This window comes from Triticum urartu, chromosome 7, assembly GCF_003073215.2.
Source record: "Triticum urartu cultivar G1812 chromosome 7, Tu2.1, whole genome shotgun sequence".
Classification (NCBI taxonomy): domain Eukaryota; kingdom Viridiplantae; phylum Streptophyta; class Magnoliopsida; order Poales; family Poaceae; genus Triticum; species Triticum urartu.
This window is the reverse complement of record NC_053028.1, coordinates 682,820,150-682,838,288: the sequence shown is the minus strand read 5'-3', so window position 1 is coordinate 682,838,288 and position 18,139 is coordinate 682,820,150. Positions and strand designations below refer to the sequence as shown.

At 42.6% G+C, this 18,139-nt stretch overlaps 1 pseudogene; it reads left to right on the top strand.

Moving 5' to 3' along the window:
• Window positions 1–6,980: 6,980 nt before the first annotated feature.
• LOC125519399 lies at window positions 6,981–9,946 on the top strand (annotated as a pseudogene).
• The last annotated feature ends 8,193 nt before the right edge of the window (window positions 9,947–18,139 follow it).

Below are 18,139 nucleotides of genomic sequence, written 5' to 3'. Positions count from 1 at the left end.
CGTGTTGATTGTTGGGTCGTGGGCGATCTGTACCTGGGCTTGCATGGCAGCCCGGTAGAAGCCCAATTAACCACAGGGCTTTAAATAAGTTTCCAGAATAGCGGCCTATTAGGACACCCAGCCCAGTTCGCGATAAACTATCGTTTAGAGCAAGATCTGACGGCCAGAAACTAATCTAACACGAATCCGACGGCCAAAAATGTTGAAGGCCTGAGAGGGCTGGAAAAGTGCTCGGTTATAATGTCTTTAAATTTATGATCCGGGAAATCTAATGGGACACAATCAAGGCTTTCATGCCATGATCTAGTTGTTTGATACTAAAAAGAGAGAAATGAACCCCGTCGAGGCAAGAATGACGTTTGGTGGCACCCTCCTAGCAAAGCATGTGTCAACAATTTGTCGGGGAAATAGAACATAACAGTAAATACCGATGCACCAGTTCGATTTTTCTTAACTCAAGAGCCATCTTATTATAACTAGGATAAAATAAGTAGTAGATCTGTTTAAATTAATAAATTAAAAAAGAAAAAAAGGACAAAACGCCCGCATAAGGTTCAGTTTGGATATTTCGGTCTTCTTCCCGGACCTAACGTTTATATATTGGCATTGTGTGTTGGATTGAAGTTGAGTGTATGGGTCCTGTCCAATGGCATGGTTTGGTCACGCACCAGGTGATCAATATGATGCTCCTAGTTTATGGGAGGAAAATCAAACCATACTAGTACTATGTGGAGTGTTGGTACTTGTCAACAACATCTATTTATATATGTGCGAAAGAAAGTTTAAGTAGTATGAAAAGTTGATGTTGAGCCGGCCCATAATTTTAATTAGAATTAAATCAACGAAAGCAAAGCCGTATCGTGCTGACGACGGCCTCGGTGGAGTGTCATGGACCACGCGTGTCGTTCTCGTGCAAATTGAAGTATTCCATCCGATCCGTATTTCCCCCGATCCATCTTAATTGCTGCTGATTTAGTATTCCCGCAAAAATAATACAGTGGCTTCTCCTCCTCCTTTGTTGCGTTTTCTCTGTGACCTGATCTTCACACTGACCGGTGCTACTCATAAACAAGCATAGATAATTGGACTGCACGGCACGGTTGGGCCATAAAATCATACAAAAAATCCACCTAAAAAATGGCGATTACGGCACACATGATTTGTCACACTCTCATGGCGACGGCGATATCGTGCGGAGAAAGGTCAAGGAAACGGGGGAGGGGTGCCGTGCGCGCGTGCGCAATCGTCGCTGCCCGTCGCTGTTTCTTTTCCGGAACAAGTTGGCGCGGATCCCCCGCCCATTATCCACTTGTGGCCGATTGTGGAGGGGGTTCAAAGTGGCAGCCGCCTGGTTGCGGAAGGTCAAGCGTGACGGATGGATGGATGCGACCGGGGGACGTGATGCTCATCTTTTTCTCCCTCCCTCCGGCCCGGGTGCGCGCGCGTGACCGCCCGGCCCGGACAGCGACGGGGGGCGCAGGGCGGACCATGCGAGGCGGAGCCGGGACCGCCGGCGATGGGGCCCGGAGGCAGGCGGCGACCCGGCGGCCAGTCGGGGCTCGACACGCGTCTGGTAAGCGAGAGTCAGTACGTTCTCGTTCTTGACGCCAAGGGTTTGTTTGTTTGTTCCTACGGGCCCGTGGGATGCGGTTGCATAGATGGGTTTTGTACTATAATGACGATGAAGGGCATACGAGAGCAAAAGGATGGACTAGTTTTGAACCTCAAACGTTTGTGGACGCGTCCGATTAGTGTCTGAATGTGACCGCTTCAATATTTTTATTTATACCACAAAACAACTCTAATCCCTACTTTTAACACATTTTCTCTGCACGTAAAATTTCATCGGACATGTTATGTGCACCCACACCGACGAGTCAACAACTTGCTGTAAGTGGAGGCGGGCCGACGGCATGCTCACAAACTCAGGCGGCGATCGTGCGTCGAAAGTCGAGGCCGCGCCATGACCATGTTGTGTCGTGCACGCAAGCGGCAAGCACACGCGCGGCCAGCAAACAACCAGCACGCGTGGCGGCCAGCACATGCAGCCCTACACGGCTGAGCATTGGCTCAGTCGGCTTGTTCGTGTTGTGCCCCGTGCCGACAATGCATGCGCCAGAAGGCCGGGATGGGAAGGGAGGACATGTGACAGACAATCGCCACTTACCTCCACAAGACGATAGTGATGGAGAGTGCGACACCGAGGACACGGAGGAGAGCTCGCCATCGCCAGGGACATGCTCCTCCTCTATACCTCAACCCTACCTCCAGAGAGTATGGGATCAACACGTTGATTTTTTTTCCTAGAGCCGGAGGTGGCACTAGCCATAGAGAGGGTGAGGCACTATCGGCCACGGAGAGGTGGATGTGCCATGGACAAGGATGGTGACGGCAGCGTCATCGCTAGGTCACGGTGAGACTGTGTTAGACCATTAGAACTATATCTCGCTTATAGCGAGAGTAGCTTCTGTCTCGCCTGAAGCTTTTTTTTTCCTGTTTTGTACAATACTGGGACGACGCATTTCATAGCACTCTCGCTCGCTCAGGCACGCTTGCCCGCTCAGTGGTAACTGTGTTCACTGCTGTTTTTTTCTTTTATGTTTATTTTCGTTATTTTGTTTCTTCACATGTTTCTTTGTTTTTTCACCTGTTCTCTTCATTTTATTCCTGTTTGTACTGGTTTTTTCTTTGTTTCCTTGGTTTTCTTTTGTTTCTTTCTCCGTTTTCATTGGTTTTTTCTTTTATTTCCTACTTCCTTTATTTTCTTTGTTTCTTTCATGGTTTTCATATGTTTATTTCTTTGTTTCTTCCTTGGTTTTTATTGTTTTCATTCTGTTGCACTGTTTTTTTGTTTTTGTTTTCTTTGTTTTTATTGGGTTTCTTTGTTTTTTTCCCCGATTTAGATCAGTTTCTTTTTTGTTCAACACATGTCATATTTTTTTCAGTACACATTCTATATTTTTGTATACATCAAAAACATGTTTTATGTGCATGTTTAACATTTTTGACATACATGATTAATGTTTTTTAAATCTAATATTTTCTGTTCTGTACTTTTCCATACACACTTTAAAATTTTAGTATATCTAATACATTTTCTATATACACGTTTAACATATTTTCAATACATCGTCAATATATTTCAATACATGATGAACAATTGTTTTAATGGCAATACAAATTTTCACACAAAATATACATTTTTTGTATACACCAGGAAATTTTTTTTCTACATGTTTAACTTTTTTAATCGATGTTTAATAATTTTTAAATACATGATGAACTTTTTTCATACATATTGTATCTGTTTTTATATTTCCCCGTATACTTGTAAAACATTTTTTTCTATGCACACTTAACATTTTTCATGTGCTTCATCAATACTTTTTCAAATAATTGACTAATATTATTTAAATACACGCTCAACTTTTTTCATGCACATTGTATATTTATTATATACTCCCTGCGATCCATATAATATGTGCTGCTTTAGTATAACTTTGTGTACATGAGAAATGTTTTCTCCATAAAAATTTAACATTTTTAAATGGTTAGTTAACACTTTTTAATATTTTTTATGTAAATACTTTTATAAAATATGTATTTAGAATTTTTGCAAATTTATTCAAAAATATAAAAAGGTAAAAAACAAATTAAGAACATGAAAAATATTAGAAAAAATTAGGCAGTGGCCAGTGGCCTCCTGCGCACTGGGCCGCCTATTTAGTGATGCACTTGACACGAGTGCAACATACGAGATGGACTAGACCATAACCGGCTTGGACCGTTTGCGCTCCGGGCCGAATTTCTTATCTCAACAAAGCCTTTAATAGTATCGGGCCCGACTTGGCCGCGATGGTGCGGAGCAAGCCACGGAGAGGAGAGGCATGCAATAACGACTATGATGTCCTCTACAACACCTTATACCGTACGCAACGCAACACACCCCCCCCCCCCCGCCCCCCCCCCTCCTGCATCAAATTGCGCCAGCCTATTTAGCATAGAACTGGTAGTCAGGCTCATTTCACGTTCCTTTTCTGGTAGTTTTTTTGTTCGCTTTTAGGACAATTTTTGGCCTTTTTCTTTGCCTTTTCCCTTTTCTTTTCATTTTAATTTACATATTTTTTTTAAAAAATTGTGAACTTTTCTTTCAACTTAGTAAAAATTTATCATAAATTAAGTATCTTTTTTCTTAAATTCGTGAACTTTTTACCTTTTTAAAATTCGTGATCTTTTTTCAAATTATTCAACATTTTTCCAATTCTTGAATGTTTTTTGAATCCATGAACTCTTTTTTGAAAACCCTTGAACTTTGTTCGACTCTGTATACTTTTTTCGAATCCATGAATATATTCAATATCATGAACTTTTTCAAATGCATGAATATATTCAATTCCATGAACTTCTTTATAATTTACAAATTGAAATACACTATTTCCAAAAATTCCACGTCATATGTCTTGGTCAACTGTCACTATTCGTGTTCACAGGTCTACCAGCGAGTAGCATCTAGGGAGCGTGCGGTCAATCCTTTGTTTTAGAATCACGTGCGTGTGAGCGATACAGCCAACTGTCGTGCGAGATAATGGGCCTCGGCCCAAGTTGCTCCCTTCTAGCGCGGGAATCGATTGGTGGCGCACACCGCGTTGTATAGGAGGTCTCCACCTTAGGGCGTCTACAATGAAGAGCACAGGCGCCAGAATCTATTTCCCAGCCGTTTCAGCAAAATCCAGTTCGATCCCAGGATATTTGCTACCGTTGGAGCAAAAGTTATCACCAGGTGCCAGCGAACTTTTCTGTCCTGTTTTCATTCTGGGTAGCGCCTATAATTTATGGCTAGCGTTGGAGATTCGGACTCTAGTACAAACGCTCAACATAAAAATATTTCTTTTCTTTTCCTAAGCTCCCATGTAAGCGTTGAAGCCTTGTAGATGCCCTTAAGCACCAACTTGTTAGTAAAACGGACATGGGTGGGCACATGAGCCACCACCCATTAGGCTCGCCCGTTCGTCCCACTCGCTTGCGTGCTATATTTTTCGGCTGGTGGTGGTCCGCTATGTCCGAAAAATGGTCGGTTTTTCCTATTAATTTTGAAAAGTTCTGTCTAATAAAAAAATGTCTGCCAATTAAAAAAGATTGTACGCGAATTCAAAAAATGTTCATGAATTTGAAAAATGTCATATTCAAATTTTTTCAAATTCAAACAAATATTAGATTTCAACAAAAAATTGCTAATTCAAAAGTGTCCACAAAATTTAAAAAAGTTTCCGTTTTTGAAACAAGTTTAAAAGATGCTCACAATTTTTAGAAAATTTCATGAATTTTAAAATGGTCATGGATTAAAAATATATTTGTGTATTTTTAAAATATTCATGAATTTAAAAAATGTTAATGGATTTAAAAATAGTTGTGGATTTTAAAAATGTTCACGAATTTAGAAAAGTTCATGAAATTTACAAATTGGTCAAGAATTTGAAAATTATTATGAATTAAAAATAATTTGATGAATTTTTAAAACGGTTCACATATCTGGAAAAGTTTGTGAATTTAAAAACCATTCACATTTTTGAAAAGGTTCTACTCACGTACAACAACATGGACCACCACATCCTGACTGTGGCATAGCTTTTATCTGCTACATGGGCTGCAAAGCACACCACAAACACCTCTTTAATTTAGTCCTCACATGGTCACGTATCACGGCGCATGCATTGTGTGGTCATGATAGCTATGTCCCTAGCAAGCTATGATAGACACAATTTTGGGTCGCGCTATTCGTCACCCTGGGTGAGTAATAGTTATTCTTCACCCCCCTCTAATTTACCATCAATGCACCGTAATTTTACGTTTCGTAAGTTTTCTCTTATTTTCGACGCAAAAAGGGACCGTAAGAAAATATATAATCACCGTAAAAAATATTTTATGTTATGTAAAATTACAAACATAAAAACATAGTCTAAAATACACATAAACTGTAAATTTTCTTGTTTTATGACCTATATTTTTATTTTCTTATGTCAAATTTTACATAGTGAATCAATATGAATGTAACTATTTGAATTTCAAACGTAATTTGTTTATGAAGCGATCGTAAGATTACCTCGGGTGAAGAATAACTTATTCTGCATCCTGGGTGATGAATAGCAACACTATAGGGTTGCGCTATTCGTCATCCTGGGTGAGGAATAATTATTCTTCATCCTGGGTGAGGAATATTTATTCTTCATCCCCCTCTATTTTACCATCAATGCATCGTAATTTTATGTTCCGTAAGTTTGTTTCATTCCCGACGCAAAAGGGACCGTAAGAAAATATATAATCGCCGTAAAAAATATTTTATGTTATGTAAAATTACAAACGTAAAAATATAGTCTAAAATACACATAAACTGCAAATTTTCCTGTCTTATGACCTATACTTTTATTTTCTTATGTCAAATTTTATGTAGTGAATCAATAGAAATGTAACTATTTGAATTCGAAATGTAATTTAATTATGAAATGAACGTAAGATTACCTCGGGTGAAGAATAACTTATTCTGCACCCTAGGTGATGAATAGTAACACTATATATATATACACCTCACATGTCTCATATACTATCATATAGTATTATATATACTACTTTATCATTGTAGATATATTCATATATTATATATAATATATTCTTCTAAAGTGAGTTACATGAAAAAATTTATGTACTCATATTCACAACGATGTTGCTCGTGTACGATCTCATGCCGAATGGAAGCCTCGACACTCATATTCACAACAAAAAAAGCGTGGGCCACTCAGGTTAGGTACTCAGATTTCAACGTCAATTTGCTTGCGTGCTAGTGTGTTATCTACTCAATTAACTCTCTACTTATCTCTCTTTCTCTGTAGGCATGAGATTGTACTCGGTGTAGGGCTGCGCTTCTGTACCTGCACCAGGATTGGGAGCAATTCGTTCTGCATTGAGACATCAAGCCGAGCAACATAATGCTGGACGCGTCCTTCAACGCAAAGCTTGGCGACTTTGGCCTCGCGAGGCTCGTCGACCATGGCAGAGGATCACACACGACGGTGCTCACCGGCACCACGGGCCATGGGGTACATGGACCCGGAGTGCATGGTCACCGGTAGAGTAAGCCCTAGAGTCCGATGTCTACAGCTTCGGGTAGTGGTCCTTGAGATCGCCAATGGCCGGCACCCGCTCGTAATCATCCCCAAGGAAGATGAAGAAGAATATGCTGGAATTTTGTCTATTTTGAGCCTAGCCCAATAACAGTTTGAGAAATTCTTAATAAATCCTAAAGGCCCACGTAGCCTATTCATGCAAGATAAAAGGTGGAACAAAAATTTAGTCCCACATTACTAGTTTAGATGAAGTTGAACCTTTTTATAAGGGAGGTTCTTTTCCCACATGTATGAGCATGAGAACAAGAGGGACATCTACGCGCGCTCCTCCTCCGTTGCCTGTCTCGTCACGACGCGCCGCGGGTTGCGTGAATGAGCCGAGTCAATGTCTAAATTTTTGCCACGCACGACGGGTATACGAAAAGTCACGTGGGAGTTGAAACGTTTTCTGTAGTGGACACTGAATTCGAACGGCGCGCCTCTTCGGCCGCTGCCTGTTCCCTTGGTTGCTTCACCTTCCGCCGCAGCTTCTTCGCGTCCTTCTCTTGTGCCTATATAAGAGAAATCGCTCCTCTTCAGAGAGACACAGCAGAAGCTCCTCTTCCTCTCGCCACAAAGTTCCGATCACTGCGCTGCTACTACGTTCTTCCCCATCCCGTCTTGCGGCGTGCACCGCAGGTCGGGACAGTAGGCCTCCGGAACCGCACCTTTTGAGTCCTATACGGGAGAAGGGTGATAAGGTTTCTAGGGAGCGCTTCGCGCGACTACTGACTTCTTCATCACGGACTCCGACGACTACTTCCCCGACGACGACTTCTTCCCCAACCTCCACGACCTCCTCGACGACATGGCAGGCGAGGACACCGACCCCAAGTCCAGTGCTGCTGCTGCTGCTGCTGTCCCGTACGTGTTCTTCTCCTTTCTGTTAGAGGTCCTGCTGCAGTTCCTTGTTCTAGTATTTGCCCTACATATGTTACACTCTATTTCATATATGCAACTTGCTATACTGGCTGCTCTAGATATGTTCAGTTACAGTTCATATATGAAGATGCTGTTTACCTTCTCTTTGTCAAATCGCATGGCTTGTTTTGTCAATGTTATATTAGTCATGCTTTATCTAATATTTCTGCTAGTAAAATCATTTGGTAAATTGCTCATATTTCCAACAATCCAAAAACCTAATTATAGGCAATTTACCCCAAGTGTTTTTGCTGCTTTCATGAGACCTCCTATGTTTGAGGGTATCCACTATAAGAGGTGACGCGTGAGAGCAGTCTTGTGGTTTTCAAATCATGAGTTGCTATGACGCCACACTTGGCAAGCCTGAAGGGGAGCTTGATGCCCAACAGGAACAAGCGTTTCAGAAAATGGATACTCTGTTTAAGGTTTCTCTCTTGAGTGTTCTTGATGAGAACATAGTTGATGCTTATGCGTCAATTGATAAGATATGTGGGACGCACTCGAGGCCAAGTTTGGGGTCTCGGATGCAGGCAGGGAGCTGTACATCATGGAGCAATTCTATGATTACAGGATGACTGAAGAGTACTCCATGGTTGAGCAAGCTCATGAAATACAGTCATTTGCTAGAGAACTTGAGCACTTCAATTGTATGCTACCGGACAAGTTTGTTGCCGGAGGTATCATCACTAAGGTCCCTCCTTCGTGGAGGAACTTTGCTACCTTACTGAAGCATAAGAGGCAGGGGTTTTCCGTCCCGGATCTCATTGGCACTCTTGATGTGGAAGAAAAGGCGAGAGCAAATGACACACGTGCTCGACGTATTGAGGGAGGATCTAGTGCCAATGTGGTACAGAAGCAGAACTTTCAGCCCAACAAGTTCAAGAACAAGGGAAAGTTTGATGGGAAGAACAAGGCTGTCCAGCACAAGAACTTCAAGAAGAAGAATACCAAGAAAAAAGGTGTTTGTCATGTGTGTGGGGATCCTGATCATTGGGCTCCTAGTTGCCCTAATCGCTATGACAAGCGTCATCCTGGGAAATGCGGTAATGTTGTCATTGGAGACATTGATATGAAGGATGCTGGGTATGGTATATTTCTCACTATTCTTTCAGTATGTCATTCTCCTGATTGGTTGATTGACATGGGTGCTAATGTGCATGTATGTGGTGATATTTCCATATTTTCGTCTTATCAGACCGCAGGGACTTCAACCGTACTGATGGGCAACGGTTCAAGTGCTTCTGTTCGTGGTGTTGGCACGGTCGATCTGAAGTTTACTTCGGGGAAGATCTTGCGGCTGAAGAACGTGCATTATGTCCACTCCGTCAATAAAAATCTTGTTAGCGGATGTGAAGTTTACTTTGGCGCGTCGGGACGAGGCGGGCGGCGGAGGAGGAGCGCGCGTGGATGTCCCTCTTATTCTCATACTCATACATGTGGGGAAAGAACCTCCCTTATAAAGAGGTCCAACTTCCTCTAAACTAGCAATATGGACTAAACTTTTGTTCCACCTCTTGCCTTACACGAATGGGCTGCGTGAGCCTCTAGGATTTATTAGGAATTTTTGGAACTGTTATTGGGCTAGGCCCAAAATAGACAAAATTCCAGCAATCCCCCACCAGATTTCACAGGCACACAAAATTTGTCTTTGGTTTCAAAACACTGTTTTATATAGAAAAGATCTAGAATACTGTCCAGAATACGGCGACTCAAAGAATATTCTGGACGCCGCTGATGAGCGCCTAGAAGGCGAATTCGATAGCGGCGAAATGGAGCGTGTGATGGTCGCCGCGCTCTGGTGTGCGCACCCGGACAGCAGCATGAGGCCGTCCATTAGGCTGGTCACAATGGGCAAGAACATAAGCTAGTAACGTACACACTTCCCTAGACTATGTTACTATCTTCATAGTGGGTACGAACATCTATGTAGTGTCATGCAACGATGTATTTATTAGGTTATAGACTCATTGTTTCTTGGAGTGTGTGATGTTTCGGTAACTTAGCTAGTTACCACAAGCATCTCTTCCTTCATTAAATATGTGCCACATAAGTAAAGTTATATTGAAATGTGTGATGTTACTCCTAAATTTCTCCTCATTGTGACCAGCTTTAGGCGGGTAGTCAACGTAATGCGCCGCTGCCGAGCCTCCCCGCCTTGCAATGTTCATGCCACGGGTGGACGGTTTCGTGACAGGCAGCAGTGGCAGCGGCAAAAGCAGCAACAGCAACGACACATCCACCATGCCGGCGCGTTAAGAAGTACTCCTACGACTCTTTCCGGCGTGTTAATCAATCTACATCACTCTAAATCTATGCATGCGTGCCTTTGTGTGACTGTTTTATTTTTAAATAGTTTGGATTGCTTATCACCTATATCACGTGTTGTGTGACCGTTGTTTTTAGATCTATATTTTGTACTCTTTTCGTTTTTATTTACTCTGCATATTAGAGTTGACTGAAATCAAATTTCGTCAAGTTTAACCAGGTTTATAGAAAATAATATAAACATTTACCATAATAAATCTATATGATGTGAATGTACATTTAATAATAAATCTAACGGTATTGATTTATTATTGTATATGTTCATGTTTTTGTTTATAAACTTTGTCAAATTTTATAAAATTTCACTTTGACCAAAACTAATACGCGGACTAAATAAAAACGAAGAAAGTACTAACTGAAATTTTTGTGTTTGCAACAAGGGTAAAGTTTTTAGTTTTACTTTTTCCATTGATTAGAATATAAGGAAGTGAGTGTTTAGAGCATCTATACAACGAGACTTGGCAAATCTGACCTCCTACATGTCCATGAATAGTGACCGATCACCCCTCATTTTTCCTTCATTGCAACCAACTATTTCATATTTCATACATCAAATCCAAACAATAGAATGCATCAAAATATTTACATACTACATAGATAGCCTAAAACTAGCCTACACTACTCGTTGTCGGAGATATCAACGACCTCTGTGCCGACAGTTCTGGACGGGCCTGCCTCCGGGTGGATGGCCGCTTGCCGCACCTCCATCTTCTCGTTGGACTCTATCTTGGCGAAGATCTTGTCGAGTCCGCGCCCCTTGGCGTAGGACGCGGCGGTCGGCCTCCACCTCTGCCTCGACTGGACGGAGTCGAGGATGGCCTCCTGCTCCGCCGCTTGGGCCACCACGAAATCCGCCAGTGTGTCGGGCATGGCGAAGCCTGCAACTGGAGGAGCCGGATCCACCTCGTTTGCACTGTCCTCCTCCTCCTACTTAGGCTTCGCGTCGTCCATGGCCTCCTCCTCCTCTGGCCTCGGCAAGTCCAGAGGCAGGCCGGAGATCTTCTCAAGCAGTGGTGGAGCTTTCTGGAGACCAACCTGGGCCATCGCCCCTCTACCCCAGGAGGTTTGTTCATATAATCATCAGTAAATTGCCCATATAATCCCTGAAATCCAGCCTAAGCATGATGTTGGTCGTCCCCAGCCCATTTTCCCCTCCTAAAATGTGGCCCAAGCTCTGCCACTATGCTCAAGGAGCTCCATGGAGACCGAGAACCCAAATCACTATTCACTATTTATAAGGAGATGCATAATATAGCCGTGAAAGCCGCCCAACCAAATGGTCGATGGCGACAAAAGAGATGTCTCATAATCAACACGTTTGAAATAGAGACGGTGGCATGAGCAAGCCAAGACGCAATCTGTTTACCAAGAGCAAGAAACACCGACGACCCGACGAGGTGGGGTGCATGCCTTTTTGACATTCCGCTAGGAGAAGCTGAGATGCCATCAACGATGGTGTCTCCTCCCCGCGCCTCAACCCTTCCAGCGACGGGGAAGCTAGATTGTGGTGCTGGCGGCACGGCTCCTTCCACCCCTTCAGTCGTTTCCCTTCATCCAACACGCTTCTTGATATGGGAAAAGCAACTCTCCACATGATTTGTTTAGCCCGACAAAAAATCATTATTTCAAACCGAGTTTTCATGGGTTGGTCCGGAAATCCCTCTTTCAAACGGGGTTAAAATATTTCAATCTTATATCTTGTATTATTATATTTACTAATCGGAAGCACCAACGAAGGCTCCCTGTTAATTCTTAGAAAATACACTTATAGTCCATCGGATCTTCATATTATTGTCAGATGTATCCAAAGAGTCCACAACCATTGTCCCACTCATAGGCCTTCACCGTTGATGAAAAAAAATCCAAAGAGTCCACGATCGTTGTCTCATTCATAGGCCTTCACGGTTGATGAAAAAGATTTTTTTATCTACGTGTTGATTAAAGAATCCCGACTAAGATGCTACACGCATCATCTCTTTATAAAAAAAAACATGCTAAAGAATCCTGACTACATACTACACGCAAGCAACTTCTCTCTCAAAGAAAAAAAACAATAGGCTAGCAGCGCTCCTCGCCTTCTTCTCATCGTCGCCCTCGCCAATCCTCATGACATCCTAGACTCTAAACAGAACTATCCAAACCAGTCTGTCACCAATCCCCTTCCCTCAAGCCTTTCAATTTTCTGTGCCCAACCCTGCCGCAATCTGTGTAGCTGATGAGGTCCTTTGAATCTCCTCCGCTTTCATGTCTCTCGACTATACTATGGACGCTACAGGGTGGACGATGGTGCATTAACCACAATTTGAATCTGTTTTTGCAGGCGTCGTTGTTGGTGAGGCTGCTGATTGGAGGAACCACTCCAGATTCATAGTGTCGTGATTAACCCTCGAATTTGAATCAGTCTAGCAGCTGCCATTGTTAGTGATGCTCCACCACCGAAGATTGGAGGAACTACTCCAGATGAACAGCGCCGCGATTTACCTTCTCTATGCTGCTCGAGTTCGTCGACATTCGCTCCTATCCTCATAATGTCGTTAAGTAACATTATCATTAAATCCCCCCACTATTCTACAGCAGGTCTGTTCTATTCATCAATACAACTCCCAAGTAACTGAATCAATAAATATTTAATGCTTGATAAAGAAAAATTGGTACCGTGCATACCCATCAAATAGCAGCAGTTGTTTAAGATTATCTAAAGAGCCAAGGAGAACCAACTGGGCATCTCCAGTGGCAAGCATGTAATCCCTTTTAGAGGATTTAGGATTGTCTTTCTTTGGGGAATAAACTGTATGGGAACATTCATTGTTAAACTGTAATAGTGAAATATCGATGATGTTCCAGCCAGTGGCTACTCCAACTGAACTGGGACGACACCCATGGTTCCTAAGCTTGGAGGGATGGGCCTCCTAATTTTGGTGATGCTGTTTTGTAAGGGATGGTTGGTCCTCAAAAGGTCAAAGACTCAACTCAAAGGCTGATATCCTCTCCGTGACTCAGTGGGTAGGTAAGTTTCATTACAAAATTAGCTGATATTTATATACACATACCTGATTTGGATCTCTTATATTTATTTTTCCTGAATACAGGCTAAATCTTCTTCTATTATCTCCATGCTATTGCTCAGATTATCATCCTGCCTAAGCAAAGGGATGAGGCATAGGCTTCAATTTGTTGGGGAACGTAGTAATTTCAAAAAAATTCCTACGCACACGCAAGATCATGGTGATGCATAGCAACGAGAGGGGAGAGTGTTGTCCACGTACCCTCGTAGACCGAAAGCAGAAGCGTTAGCACAACGCGGTTGATGTAGTCGTACATCTTCACGATCGGATCGATCAAATACCGAACGCACGGCACCTCCGAGTTCAGCACACGTTCAACCCGATGACGTCCCTCGAACTCCGATCCAGCCGAGTGTTGAGGGAGAGTTTCGTCAGCACGACGGCGTGGTGCCGATGATGATGTTCTACCGATGCAGGGCTTCGCCTAAGCACCGCTACAGTATTATCGAGGTGGACTATGGTGGAAGGGGGCACCGCACACGGCTAAAAGATCAAATCAGTTGTTGTGTCTCTAGGGTTCCCCCTTGCCCATGTATATAAAGGAGCAAGGGAGGGAGAGGTGGCCGGCCAGGGAGGAGGCGCGCCAGGAGGAGTCCTAGGACTCCCTCCCTTTCTTTGTTGGATTAGGAGAAGGAGGAAAGAGAAGGAAGAGAGGAAGGAAAAGGGGGGGCGCCGCCCCCCTCTCCTTGTCCTATTCGGACTAGGGGGGGGGGGGAGGGGCGCGTGACCCTGCCTTGGCCGCCTCTCCTCTTCTCCACTAAGGCCCATTATGGCCCATTAATCCCTCGGGGGGTTCCGGTAACCCTCCGGTACTTCGGTAAAATCCCGATTTCACCCGGAACACTTCCGATATCCAAATATAGGCTTCTAATATATCAATCTTCATGTCTCGACCATTTCGAGACTCCTCATCATGTCCGTGATCACATCCGGGACTCTGAACAACCTTCGGTACATCAAAACTCATATAACTGTCATTGAAACTTTAAGCGCGCGGACCCTACGGGTTCGAGAACTATGTAGACATGACCAAGATATGTCTCAGGTCAATAACAGATAGCGGAACCTGGATGCTCATATTGGCTCCCACATATTCTACGAAGATCTTTATCGGCCAGACCGCATAACAACATACGTTATTCCCTTTGTCATCGGTATGTTACTTGTCCGAGATTTGATCGTCGGTATCTCAATACCTAGTTCAATCTCGTTACCGGCAAGTCTCTTTACTCGTTCCATAATACATCATCCCGCAACTAACTCATTAGTTGCAATGCTTGCAAGGCTTAAGTGATGTGCATTACCGAGTGGGCCCAGAGATACCTCTCCGACAATCGGAGTGACAAATCCTAATCTCGAAATACGCCAACCCAACAAGTACCTTCGGAGACACCTGTAGAGCACCTTTATAATCACCCAGTTACGTTGCGACGTTTGGTAGCACACAAAGTGTTCCTCCGGTAAACGGGAGTTGTATAATCTCATAGTCATAGGAACATGTATAAGTCAGGAAGAAAGCAATAGCAACAAACTAAACGATTAAGTGCTAAGCTAACGGAATGGGTCAAGTCAATCACATCATTCTCCTAATAAAGCTAAGCTAACTCATGTCTATGGTTAGGAAACATAACCATCTTTGATCAACGAGTTAGTCAAGTAGAGGCATACTAGTGACACTCTGTTTGTTTATGTATTCACACATGTATAATGTTTCCGGTTAATACAATTCTAGCATGAATAATAAAAATTTATCATGATATAAGGACATAAATAATAACTTTATTATTGCCTCTAGGGCATATTTCCTTCAGTCTCCCACTTGCACTAGAGTCAATAATCTAGATTACACAGTAATGATTCTAACACCCATGGAGTCTTGGTGCTGATCATGTTTTGCCCGTGGAAGAGGCTTAGTCAACGGGTCTGCAACATTTAGATCCGTATGTATCTTGCAAATTTCTATGTCTCCCACTTGGACTAGATCCCGGTTGGAATTGAAGCGTCTCTTGATGTGCTTGGTTCTCTTGTGAAATCTGGATTCCTTCGCCAAGGCAATTGCTCCAGTATTGTCACAAAAGATTTTCATTGGACCCGATGCACTAGGTATGACACCTAGATAGGATATGAACTCTTTCATCCAGACTCCTTCATTTGCTGCTCCCGAAGCAGCTATGTACTCCGCTTCACACGTAGATCCTGCCACGACGCTTTGTTTAGAACTGCACCAACTGACAGCTCCACCGTTCAATGTAAACACGTATCCGGTTTGCGATTTAGAATCGTCCGGATCAGTGTCAAAGCTTGCATCAATGTAACCATTTACAATGAGCTCTTTGTCACCTCCATAAACGAGAAACATATCCTTAGTCCTTTTCAGGTATTTTAGGATGTTCTTGACCGCTGTCCAGTGATCCACTCCTGGATTACTTTGATACCTCCCTGCTAGACTTATAAAAAGGCACATATCAGGTCTGGTACACATCATTGCATACATGATAGAGCCTATGGCTGAAGCATAGGGAACATCTTTCATTTTCTCTCTATCTTTTGCAGTGGTCGAGCATTGAGTCTTACTCAACTTCACACCTTGTAACACATGCAAGAACCCTTTCTTTGCTTGATCCATTTTGAACTTCTTCAAAAATTTGTCAAGGTATGTGCTTTGTGAAAGTCCAATTAAGCGTCTTGATCTATCTCTATAGATCTTAATGCCCAATATATAAGCAGCTTCACCGAGGTCTTTCATTGAAAAACTCTTATTCAAGTATCCCTTTATGCTATTCAGAAATTCTATATCATTTCCAATCAGCAATATGTCATCCACATATAATATCAGAAATGCTACAGAGCTACCACTCACTTTCTTGTAAATACAGGCTTCTCCAAAAGTCTGTATAAAACCAAATGCTTTGATCACACTATCAAAGCGTTTATTCCAACTCCGAGAGGCTTGTACCAGTCCATAAATGGATCGCTGGAGCTTGCACACTTTGTTAGTTCCCTTTGGATCGATAAAACCTTCAGGTTGCATCATATACAACTCTTCTTCCAGAAATCCATTCAGGAATGTAGTCTTTACATCCATTTGCCAAATTTCATAATCATAAAATGCGGCAATTGCTAACATGATTCGGATGGACTTAAGCATCGCTACGGGTGAGAAGGTCTCATCATAGTCAACTCCTTGAACTTGTCGAAAACCTTTCGCAACAAGTCGAGCTTTGTAGACAGTAACCTTACCGTCAGCGTCTGTCTTCTTCTTGAAGATCCATTTATTCTCGATGGCTTGCCGATCATTGGGCAAGTCAACTAAAGTCCACACTTTGTTCTCATACATGGATCCCATCTCAGATTTCATGGCCTCAAGCCATTTTGCGGAATCTGGGCTCACCATCGCTTCTTCATAGTTCGTAGGTTCGTCATGGTCTAGTAACATAACCTCCAGAACAGGATTACCGTACCACTCTGGTGCGGATCTTACTCTGGTTGACCTACGAGGTTCAGTAACAACTTGATCTAAAGTTCCATGATCATCATCATTAACTTCCTCAGTAATTGGTATAGACGTCACAGGAACCGGTTTCTGTGATGAACTACTTTCCAATAAGGGAGCAGGTATGGTTACCTCATCAAGTTCTACTTTCCTCCCACTCACTTCTTTCGAGAGAAACTCCTTCTCTAGAAAGGATCCATTCTTAGCAACGAATGTCTTGCCTTCGGATCTATGATAGAAGGTGTACCCAACAGTCTCCTTTGGGTATCCTATGAAGACTCATTTCTCCGATTTGGATTCAAGCTTATCAGGTTGAAGCTTTTTCACATAAGCATCGCAACCCCAAATTTTAAGAAACGACAACTTTGGTTTCTTGCCAAACCATAGTTCATAAGGCGTCGTCTCAACGGATTTCGATGGTGCCCTATTTAACGTGAATGCGGCCGTCTCTAAAGCATAACCCCAAAATGATAGCGGTAAATCAGTAAGAGACATCATAGATCGCACCATATCTAGTAAAGTACGATTACGACGTTCGGACACACCATTACGCTGTGGTGTTTTGGGTGGCGTGAGTTGCAAAACTATTCCGCATTGTTTCAAATGTAGACCAAACTCATAACTCAAATATTCTCCTCCACGACCAAATCGTAAAAACTTTATTTTCTTGTTAGGATGATTTTCAACTTCACTCTGAAATTCTTTGAACTTTTCAAATGTTGCAGACTTATGTTTCATTAAGTAGATATACCCATATCTACTTAAATCATCCGTGAAGGTGAGAAAATAACGATACCCGCCACGAGCCTCAATATTCATTGGTCCACATACATCAGTATGTATGATCTCCAATAAATCAGTTGCTCGCTCCATAGTTCCGAAGAACGGTGTTTTAGTCATCTTTCCCATGAGGCACGGTTCGCAAGTACCAAGTGATTCATAATCAAGTGGTTCCAAAAGTCCATTAGTATGTAGTTTCTTCATGCGCTTTACACCGATATGACCTAAACGGCAGTGCCACAAATAAGTTGCACTATCATTATCAACTCTACATCTTTTGGCTTAAACATTATGAATATGTGTATCACTACTATCGAGATTCATCAAAAATAGACCACTCTTCAAGGGTGCATGACCATAAAAGATATTACTCATATAAATAGAACAACCATTATTCT